The following is an 11,069-nucleotide window of genomic DNA, read 5'->3' on the forward strand; positions in this document are numbered from 1 at the left end:
ATATGACAAAGGGATATTAAAGGGGATAATTAAGTCGAGCAAAGGGTTGCAATTTAATCATTATGCTTGAACCCTACTCCTTAACCCACTTTGGTAGTTTATTTAAAGATTGCCATTGAGCCTAGTAATATCACCAGCCATTTAGTCTCTAGATCAGGGACCCATCTTTGAGGCACCCATCTTACTCTGAATCAAGTGTAGTCAATTTTCTATTATTTCTTGTAGAACTTGAGAGAGAGAGAGAGAGAGAGAGAGAGAGTTACGTGTTTTCATAGTTGGAGTGTCTTGACTACTGATCACAGAACCTGGTGCAAAACATATATGAGGAGGAAAACATTGGGATAAAGAATTGTCTTCGTGCTATAAAACGGTTATGCAGAGGAGAACGTTGTCCTATACTATATAAGATGCATTGCCAAATAAGGACATATGTAGATTGACATCAACCACCTAGGAATAAAGTAAACATGTACAAAGTGCATCGAGTATTGCAGTACATATGTTGAATTGTCCAACTATGAGAAAAGAAGTACGTGTGGTGTATTTGATATATAGAGATGTGATGATTGAGGATGTACTAATGAGGAAAACATGTAGCTGAAATAAACTTAAGGAAGCATTGATAAACTCAAAAAGAATAGAAAGCATCAACAGACTATAAAAATTAAACTACATTATTGACCTCAAAATCGTGTACAGGTGTCATCCAATTGTGCAAGCCGGAGAACAATGTTTGAGTCAAGCTACATAAAAGCAATGTGAATAGTTAAACATTTCATGTTGCAATGAAGCATCACAAAGTGAAAATGCTAAATATATAGCGCACGTCATGCAAAAGTGCCATACAAAAGTATGGTGGAGAGTTGGCAATGTGGTCTCTAAAAAAAACAGAAGCCGTGCCTTGCCCCGTAGCATTTATGTGTTGCACCAAGCAAACGCATATGGATGCAAATAACGGACCTTGCAATGTTGTTGAGCTGGAGTCGTGCTTGTGCAATCTAAACATCCATTGTTGTGAATATATGTCCTCTCTGAAAGACACAAAACACGCGTTAAGACAAATACAAAAGATGCAAGATATAGATTAAAGAGAAGCACATCTAGCTTTATGTTCTACATCATAGATGTATTGGAGTCCTACGTAGTGCGAGAAGTGCCCTTGCTTCACATCCTAAAAACAACGAGTTAGAGCTTCATGGCTAGTCTTTGTTGGGAAAATCTCGCAATCAATGCATTTCAAGAGACGACAATTTGGATAAACATGTCAACCAAGGCAGTTCCACATGCCTTCAAGACGAAAGCGTAGGTGATTGCATCTGGAGATATGTCCTTGCTTTGTATCTGCCAAGGACAACTCCTTGGCTCAATCTTTTGGCCGTATTTCAAAACACATAGGCTCACACATCCCTTCTCTAGCCCTAGGGGCGGTACATACCACAAGTTCCGATCGATGTCGTACACTAAAGTAGGTGTTGGATGCAAATCTTGTCAAATGATTTTGTGAAGATGAGCACTCCTTTTCCCAGGATCTCGTAGTATGTAGATGCGGGTGTTCTTGACACCTCCATTGAGCACGCTTCCACCTAAGAAGCTCATCAACGGCAAGGAGGATGACGCCAATAGCTTTGCCCATGGCCACTATACCAGTAATAAAGCATCCTCTCTTGCCTCTTTTATCAATTGATCATCGCCTGCATAGTTAAGTAATGCCCTAATTACTTGCTAATTAATGTCCTAGTTACTGCACCCAGTTGATAAGGAAATCGTGGACCTTTGCGTGGACCATATCCAAAAGCTAGCTGACAATTGCATTGAGCTGCAGGGATTCTTGGTCTTCCACGTAGTCGGTGACGGCACAGACCTTGGCCTTGCCTCCCTACTCCTTGAGCGCTTGTCAGTGGACTACGGCAAAAAATCCAAACTTGGCTTTATTGTCTACCCCTCTTTGCAGGTGTGCAATGCCGTGGTGGAGCCCTACAACAACGACTTGTCCATCCACACCCTGTTGGAGAGCACTGATGTGGCACAATGGAGTCGTGCAGGGACTTGGCCAAGGTGCAGTGTATTATGTGCATGATTCCAACTCTACTAGCATCGCTCCTGGATGGACAACAATTTTGATCTCATACACTCCAAGCGCGCCTTCATGCACTCATACATGGGTGAGAGCATGCAGGAGGGTGAGTTCTCGGAAGCCCGTTAAGATCTGGCCGCCCTCGAGAAGGACTTCAAAGAGACTCCACTGAAGGAGAGGAGTACTAACTAGATCATGCTCCTAGCCACATAAACATATTCAAAAAGCAGGCCTGTTTGAGCGAGGTCGCAGTGCTTTTTTCGAGCAAGGCATGTTCAAGCGAGATGGCTTCATTATTTGTTGAGAAACTCGTGATGAAAATCATTCTTGATAGTCTCATTAATGAACTGCTTCACCACCTTCGGCCCACGTGCCTAATTCTTGGAAACGACATCACCATCCCACCTCCTCTTCATTGAGAAATTTGGATTCAAGAAGGGGTTTTCTCTAACAAGCTCGGCTTCTTTTGATTTCAATTTTTCCTCGTGCTTCTGTCTTTCCTTCTCAATTTTTCTTTTGCATTTTCATTGTTTATCCGTTCTAACTCAGCCCGTAAAGCTTCATCATCGTCGTCATCGTCACTTTCATCAGAATCACTTTTCATATCCACATCTGAATCATCAGCATCAATGCTATCAATGGACCGCTTCTCCTCTGTATTTCTCCTTGGCCCTCCATTTTCCAAGTATGACATGCTTTCCGCATTCCTTCTTCTCCTTTCGCGATCATCACTCTAGCCTCTATGTTTCCTTTCCCGGTCCTCTAACTTGTCCTTCAGATTTCTCTTAGGCAGCTCATCATTGTCGTCATTTTCATTAGAATCACTCTTCAGATCCACATTTGAATCATCAACATCAATGTTTTCAATGAACCGCTTCTCCTCTGTATTTCTTCTTGGCCCTCCATTTTCCAAGTACTGCATGCTTTCCGCTATCCTTCTTCTCCTTTTGCGATCATCACTGTAGCCTATGTGTTTCCTTTCCTGGTCCTCTAACTCGTCCTTCAGATTTCTCTTACGCAGCTCACGTGTGCGTCCGAGCCTTGGGTTTGAGAAGCGAGGCATCGGGAGGAGAATTAGTGAGAAGAGTTGAATATACGTGTGCCACCCTGTTCCTGTTCGCCTTTGGTTGACATCCATGTTGAGCGTGCCGTCGTTCTCATCCCTCTTCCTCTCGCGATTCAAACGAAAGGTCTCGATGAAACAACCTCTCTCTCTCTCTCTCTCTCTCTCTCTCTCTCTCTCTCTCTCTCTCTCTCTCTCTCTCTCTCTCTCTCTCTCTCTCGTAGCTGGAGGATAAGCGTGATGGTGCAACATCGTCATGATTACTTCGTTAGTGTAGCAGCCTCTTTTGAAGATCTGCTTCCCCGTTGCTCCACGTGGTAGCCTACGTCGCACCCAGCTTATTTTATCGATCACGTGCATTATATTTATATAACGAATCTGGAGAGAATGTCATCTGCAACAACTTGGAACGACGTCTCTTGGAATGCACAGGTTGCGGGATACGCAAAGGCCAATCGCTCAACCATATTATACTAGATCCAACCAAGTTACTAAAGGCACGAATGCTACCTGTTCCAAAAAGGGCCAAAGTTTAGAGGCTCTCTCCTGATGCAATCACATACATGTGCATCTTGAAGGCTTGTGGCTTATGCAAGATGTTGATATGGGCATAAGCATTCAGGCTGATATTGTTAGTCAGGAGCTATTGAGAAAAGATATCATGTTTGGCACTGCCTTGAAAGCATGTGGCTCTATGCAAGATGTTGATATGGGCATAAACATTCAGGCTAATATTGTTAGTCAGGGGCTGTTGAGAATAGATGTCGTGCTTTGCATGCCTTGCGTGCATTCAAATTTATATAGCGAATCAAATCATGACTCTCGCAAGCAACATCAGTCCATTAGTGTCAGCGTCGTGTAGTGCATCCTCGCAAGCAATACGCGTCTACCCTCACGAAAGCATGAGAAGTTCTTGATGGGCATTCTCTTAATTTGGGATGTCATCACCTGTAACGTGTTGTAAGGATCACTTGGAACGACATCTCTTGGAATGCACAGGTGGTGGGATACGCACAACAAAGAGCAGGGCCAAAAAGCTCTAGGCTGTTTAAAGCGAGTGCCTCTCTCCTAATGCAATCACATACGGGTGCATCTTGAAGGCATGTGGCTCTATGCAAGATGTTGATATGGGCATAAACATTCAGGCTGATATTATTAGTTAGCGCTATTGAGAAAAGATGTTGTGCTTGGCAATGCCTTGAAAGCATGTAACTCTATGCAAGATACTGATATGGGCATAAACATTCAGGCGGATGTTATTAGTCAAAGGCTGTTGAGAAAAGATGTCATGCTTGGCAATAACTTGGTGACATTTTTATCCATCGTGTGCATTCAAATTTATATAACGAGATTGCAAGATTTTTCCCATAGGAGAAAGATCTAGACTATTTTTAGCAAATGCAATCACCTACGCATGCATCTTGAAGGCATGTGGTGCAAGATGCTAATATGGGCAAAAGAATTCACAATTATATTGTTTGTTTGAGTTTGTTGAAAAAAGATGTCGTGCTTGGCATTGTCTTGGTCGATATGTATGCCAAATCTAGAGTGCTTGGGAAAGATGTCGTGTTTGGCATTGACTTTGTCGATATGTATGCCAAATGTGGTGCGCTTCAGAAATTTAAAAAAATTGCTTGAGGAGCTTCCTGGATGGAATGTCGCATTCCGAATACATCCCCGTTTGAAAATCTGCTTCCCCATTGCTCCATGCGGCAGACAAAAAGTGCTTGAGGTGCTTCTTATCTGGAGTGTGGACTTTTGGAATGCACCAATTGCAGGATTTTCTCTACAAGAGAAAGCACTAGGCTGTTCTCAGCGGATGCAAAGTATTGGTCACGGGATATGCACCACAAGAGCAAGCCAGAAAGCTCTAGGCTGATTTCAGCTTCCTATCCGCAGTGTGGACTCTTGGAATGCACTGATTGCAAGATTTTCCCCATAGGAGAAAGATCTTGTCTGATTTCAATAGATGCAATCACCTATGCATGCATCTTGAAGGCATGTGGCGCAAGATGCCGATATGGGAAAAAAAAATCACAATTATATTGTTTGTCCAAGTCTCTTGAATAAAGATGTCGTGCTTGGTACTGTCTTGGTTGATATGTATGCCAAATGTGGTGGGGTTGCGAAAGATGTCATGCTTGTCATTGTCTTGGTTGATATGTATGCTAAATGTGGTGTGCTTTAGAAAGAACAAAAAGTGCTTGAGGAGCTTCGGGTCCGGAATGTCGTCTCTCAGAATGCACTGATTGTTGCAGGACGTCCACAACAATAGCTGCGTCAAGAGTCCAAAGTGTGGACTCTTGTAATGCACTGATTTCAGCATGCTCTAGTCTATTTTCAGCAGATGCAATCACTTATGCATGTGGCTCTATGCATAACAAGACCAGGGCTAGAAAGATATGGTGCTTGGCACTGCCTTGGTTGATATGTATGCCAAATGTGGTGCGCTTGATAAAGCACAAAAACTGCTTGAGGAGCTTCATGTCCAAGATATCACCTCTTGGAATGCACTGAACGCGGGATGTGCATAACAAGAGCAGAGCCAGAAATCTCTAGCTTGTTTTCAGCGGATGCAAAGCATTGGAATGCTCTAGTCGTGGCATATGCACCATAGGAGCAGGGCCAGAAAGGTCTAGGATGTCTTCAGCTTCCTATCCGGAGTGTGGACTCTTGGAATGCACCGACTGCAGGATTTGCCCCACAGGGACTGGGCCAAAAGCTCTAGTCTGTTTTTAGTAGATAAGAAGTGAGGCCCTCTCTCTAGATGCAATCACCTACGCATGCATCTTGAAGGCATGTGGTGCAAGATGTTGATATGGACAAAAATTCACAATTATATTGTTTGTCTGAGTCTGTGGAAAAAGCTGTCGTGCTTGGCATTGTCTTGATTGATATGTATGCAAATGTGGTGCGCTTGAGAAAGATGTCATGCTTGGCACTGTCTTGGTCGATATGTATGCCAAATTTGGTGCGCTTCAGAAAATTCAAAAAGTGCTTAAGGATCTTCCTGTCCAGAATGTCACCTCTTGGAATACATTGATTGTGGGTTTCCTTTTTTGAAGCGTTTCTTGCCATTTTCTTGCTTGCTGACTTGCTAACTCAACTCATCACAATTTGAAGTTTCCTCAAATTTTTTGGTTCTCTCTTTGTGGGTAGCAAAGCTAGGTTTTCTGGTTCTTGCAACATCACCCACAAATTACTTTGACAAAGGTTCGCTGTCTTGAAGAGTTATGAGCTTGCTCGTCTTGGATTAGGTCACGATAAGGATGCCGTTAATTTGTTACCTTTGTTGCCTCTTCTCGAGCAAAATTGCAATAAAGTTGAGGGTTTATCCTTATCATCTGACTGCAGATTGTCAATTCAAAAGAATTTTTTCAGCATTTGGAAACAAATAAATGAGTGGTATTGGCCTTCACTTCAATGAGCATACATAATCTCATTTGTTTACCGGCTGTTTTCTAATAATCCCACACATCCGTGTGCTAATCCAACGAGGGCATGGTTCCTCAAATGTCAAACCAACTTCATCTTCCTCATCCACAACTACTCCCCCACCCTCGCCCCCTCCTCCTCTCCCACCACCACATTCAACTTCACCAACTTCAACCACAGAAGATGACTCAAAGGAATCGGTGCCATCAAATTTTGATGACCCTTCAAATGAACAGATAGAGGTATATCCCTTGGCAGAAGATGAAAAATTGGTGGAGAATGTTGTGGTAAACTATGAAGAAATTAGTGAGACCTTAAATGCTACTAGAAATGCTTTTTTTATCAGAGTAGAGTGAGAAGGAGTCTCTTGATTATTGCAGGCAATTTGAGGTAGGCTCATGCAGTGGAAATGCTCTGACAATTGCAGAATGTACTGTTGTGGGGCACGGGAATTCACAACTGGAGGTTGTTGTGATGTCAATAAATGCATGTCAAGAAGACCAAAGCAATGCTGAAGGTTTTCCATTACCCTCATGTAAGCCTGATGGAGGCTCCGTTGTTTTACTGGTTCATCCTCACATGTACAGGGTATGTGAATGAATCAACCATCATTTGCTGCAACTGAATCTGGATTGCAGTGGTCAAAGGTTACTGCTAGTCTTCCTTTTTCCACTCTCTCATCGTCATCAGCCATAATTCCAAGCTCTCGACATGAAAGCTGAGGCTTATCTCTTGCATCTAGCTCAATCCAAACAGCAAGTGGATCCTCTTGCAACGGTGGAGGAGTGTAAAATCATTAAAGAGCTTCATCTCCAAGGTTGCAATTCGCCCATAAGAAAATGAGAGAGAGAGAGAGAGAGAGAGAGAGAGAGAGAGAGAGAGAGAGAGAGAGAGAGAGAGAGAGAGAGAGAGAGTTTCAAGTTGAAACTAGACGCTCAAAAAGGTGTGGGGGTGCAGCGGATGGCTAAAGATGGGAATTGTCTCTTTCGTGCAGTAGAAGATCAGGTCTATGGAGATTTTGAAATTCAATCACCTATACTTTTTCTTGAAGGCTATGCTTACATCTTGAAGGGATGTGGCTCTCTGCAAGTGCTCGAGGAGCTTCCTATTCGGAGTGTAGACTCTTGGAATGCATTGGTCGTGGGATACGCACAACAGTAGCAGGGCCAAAAAGCTCTAGGATGTTTTCAATTGCCTATCTAGAGTGTGGACTCTTGCAATGCACTGATTGCAGGATTTGCCACAAGAGAAAGCTCTAGTCTATTTCTCGGAAATGAGACCACCTACACATTCATCTTGAAGACATGTGGCTCTACCCAAGATGTTGATATGGACACAAAACTTCTCTCTCTCTCTCTCTCTCTCTCTCTCTCTCTCTCTCTCTCTCTCTCTCTCTCTCTCTCTCTCTCTCTCTCTCTCTCTCTCTCTCTCTCTCTCTCTCTCTCTCTCTCTCTCTCTCAGTTTCCAATATTTTGTTCGATCTCAATTCAATGCGAACGCAGCTAACGAAGCACCCTAGTTCGTTCTCTTTGGGATGCCGCTGCTTAATATTTTTTGCAGGCAATCGACCAAAAGCAGGCATTGTTTATCGTAATCTGCCTTTTTTAAATTCCCTTTTTGATCAAGGGCTATTGTTGTTCCAAGTGGATCACTCCATGTTCAAGAAAGAGAAAAGCATCTTAGGCTCACCCAAGTAAAAATAGCCGAAGAGAGGTGGGGTCTATCAAGCATTGTTTATCATAATCTACCTTTTTTACATTCCCTTTTTGATCAAGGGCTATCGTTGTACCAAGTGGCTCACTCCATGTTCAAGAAAAGAGAAAAGCATCTTAGGCTCACCAAGTAAAACAAGGTCGTCTACAACAGATGAGGGCACTGCCTTTTATTACCATAAGTGGGAATGAACTAAGTTTTCATGCATAGGGAGTTCCTTTATTCACCTCTCAAGGCTTTCTGTCGTGTGCTTCAAGTTCATATTCTCCTAACAAAGCTAAGCTTCAAGCAATGGTTTGAATCATTGGAGCCAGATATACTCTTTCTTACAAATGGAGCTGGCAGATTCTCTATTTCGATGGATGTCCTAGAAACATTACTCAACGAAAAATTATCAGAGCTGGTAGGACTCCCCACTGCACGCAGTATATTTGTTGTACATGGAATTTTGCAATTTGAGACTTTTGTTTCTCCTCTTGCTGCCAAATATCAGTGGAAGGAAAACATTTGTGTCTAACCTTTCCAAGTGTGTTTATCTCAAAATGTTTTGTACAAGTTTCTTTAGATACATGTACCTACAATATTAGGGTTACAAGCATCGTTTTTGGAGCTGATTGTTGGCTTTCTATCAAGGAGCTCCATGTCATAACTTATTGAAATTGTCCAATCACACAATCATGGGTTGCATAATTTTGCCAAATTTGTGTTATGTAGTACTTTGTCATAACCATACTTCTGTCTCAGCCTTCGTTTCTTATGCACTTTTCATGATGCCATTTTTTTTACGCCGCGACTATGGTGTTGTTGGAATACAGTGCATGTGGTTGAGATTAAATTTTGGAATGCTAAAATGGCTAGTTCGTCATTGCCATAGTAACCATTTGTGGTAGGATATGGGCATTTTTTGCTTGAAGGAACCTCAAGATGGATATGGGCTTGTAGAAAAGTTTAGCCTCTTGTTTGCTTTCGCTCAAGCACTCCTACTCTCTCTCTCTCTCTCTCTCTCTCTCTCTCTCTCTCTCTCTCTCTCTCTCTCACACACACACACACACACACACACATGTGTCTTGATTGCATAGGTTGGCAACATGCATTTTGTTTGCAAGTAGAGCACAACCATCAATTGTTGTATGTTTTTATCTATACTCGTACAACAACGTAATGCCTACTAGCCGTGGAAGGAGCTAAAGATGAAGAAGAAAGAGGGTAGCACCATTATGCAAGTTTAGTGGTTTGACCCGTGAAGCTTTACCTTCACAAGATCGTAGCCACAACTATTTGAGGTGATGGTTTTAGAGTCGCTCAGTATTATAGGTCACCGTGTGAATGGATCATTTTGTAGTTATCTGATCAAGACGAGAGAAGAGGTTGTATGCTGCTACAAATGAAGCTCAACTACAAAGATCTGAGAACAAATTAATTAAGACTACCTTATGGCTTCAAAAATTGGCCAGTCCAAGTAAGATGGTTGTGATGTGTCGTTACTACTCTTATATATTGAGATTGTCTGTGTGCAAGATCAAAAGGCCCACAAGAATGATTGCCAATGGGAGAATCATGCCATTATTATGACAACTCAACATGTTTCTTAGCTCCTTGTATGTGGTTTCTACACCACCCTTTTCTCACCACCCACTATCTCATGAATTTTGCCTCCAGTCATGCCAACAGCATTAGTGAGTCCAAGTAGGATGGTCGTGATGTGTCGTTACTACTATTATATTGAGATTGTATGTATGCAAGATCAGAAGGCCCACAAGCGTGATTGCCATGGGTTGATCAGATGTCCTTATGGCAGCTTAACATGTTTCTTGGTCCCCTATAGCTATGGTTGCAACACCCTTTGCTCACCACCCACTATCTCATGAATGCTAAAATTCTACCTCCCCTCATGCCAAATAGTAGTAGCTTTGTCAAAGCTATCAACAAAAAAGCGGGCGAAGTCATACTCAAGCGCAATTTTTGGTTTCAATTGGCGACGATCTCCATTACTATACCTTCTGTGCATGTGTGATTACCTGTCAAATCAATTCACAGACCAAGAAAATGAAGATTTTAGTGTTAAACCACAATTTCAAGGTTTTTCAATTTTATTAATTGGTTGAATTCTTTTGAGAACATTTTTATTGTGCCATAACAAATTTTTCTGCCATTCTACCGTCTTTACATGATTGTAAGACGAAGTTCCCTCTATAACAACTATTTAAGTTCCTTTGGCTCATCTCCATGCACTATGTGAAGAGTACAAGGCTGAGAAACAAAGAACTCACCACTTGGCCAGAAAGGTGAGTGTAAGCGATTTCTTGCACAAGACAAGATGATTAGTTATAGTATTGAGTCCTGCTATGTAATAAAATAGCAATAGCTAAATAAAAAAAGTACCAACAAGAAAATGGTGGCACTTTGATTTCTATGTCTATGTCGTCTTTTGTTGTTACAAAGATTCACGGAGGCATTGTAATGTCCACTTGTACAACTATGCGAGTTGCAAAAAAGGGGGGATAAGCTATAGGGTGTTAAAAATACCCCAATTAATTTTCTTGTACACGGACAATCATAGAGTGCAAGACCCAAGAAAATTTGTGTGTCAACAGATATGTACTTACTCTGAGAGGCCATTTTACAAGTACTGCAAAATGCCACTCTTAAAAAATTTGATATATGGAATAGTAAAATGCCAACCGTTGGGACATATGAAATGTTGGTAAAAGTACAAACTTTGTTGGCCCTTGCAGGGTAGCAATTTGCCGCAGCCTTTTTTGGTGTGAATTTTGACTTGATTAA

General features: G+C 42.0%; 2 pseudogenes; one reads left to right on the top strand and one right to left on the bottom strand.

The window, feature by feature from the left end:
• Positions 1 to 2,367: 2,367 nt before the first annotated feature.
• On the bottom strand, positions 2,368 to 3,235 carry LOC147418063 (uncharacterized; annotated as a pseudogene).
• Positions 3,236 to 3,741: 506 nt separating this feature from the next.
• On the top strand, positions 3,742 to 11,053 carry LOC147418064 (uncharacterized; annotated as a pseudogene).
• Positions 11,054 to 11,069: the final 16 nt, after the last annotated feature.

This window comes from Adiantum capillus-veneris, chromosome 30 (genome assembly GCF_014529385.1).
Source record: "Adiantum capillus-veneris isolate H3 chromosome 30, ASM1452938v2, whole genome shotgun sequence".
Lineage (NCBI taxonomy): Eukaryota > Viridiplantae > Streptophyta > Polypodiopsida > Polypodiales > Pteridaceae > Adiantum > Adiantum capillus-veneris.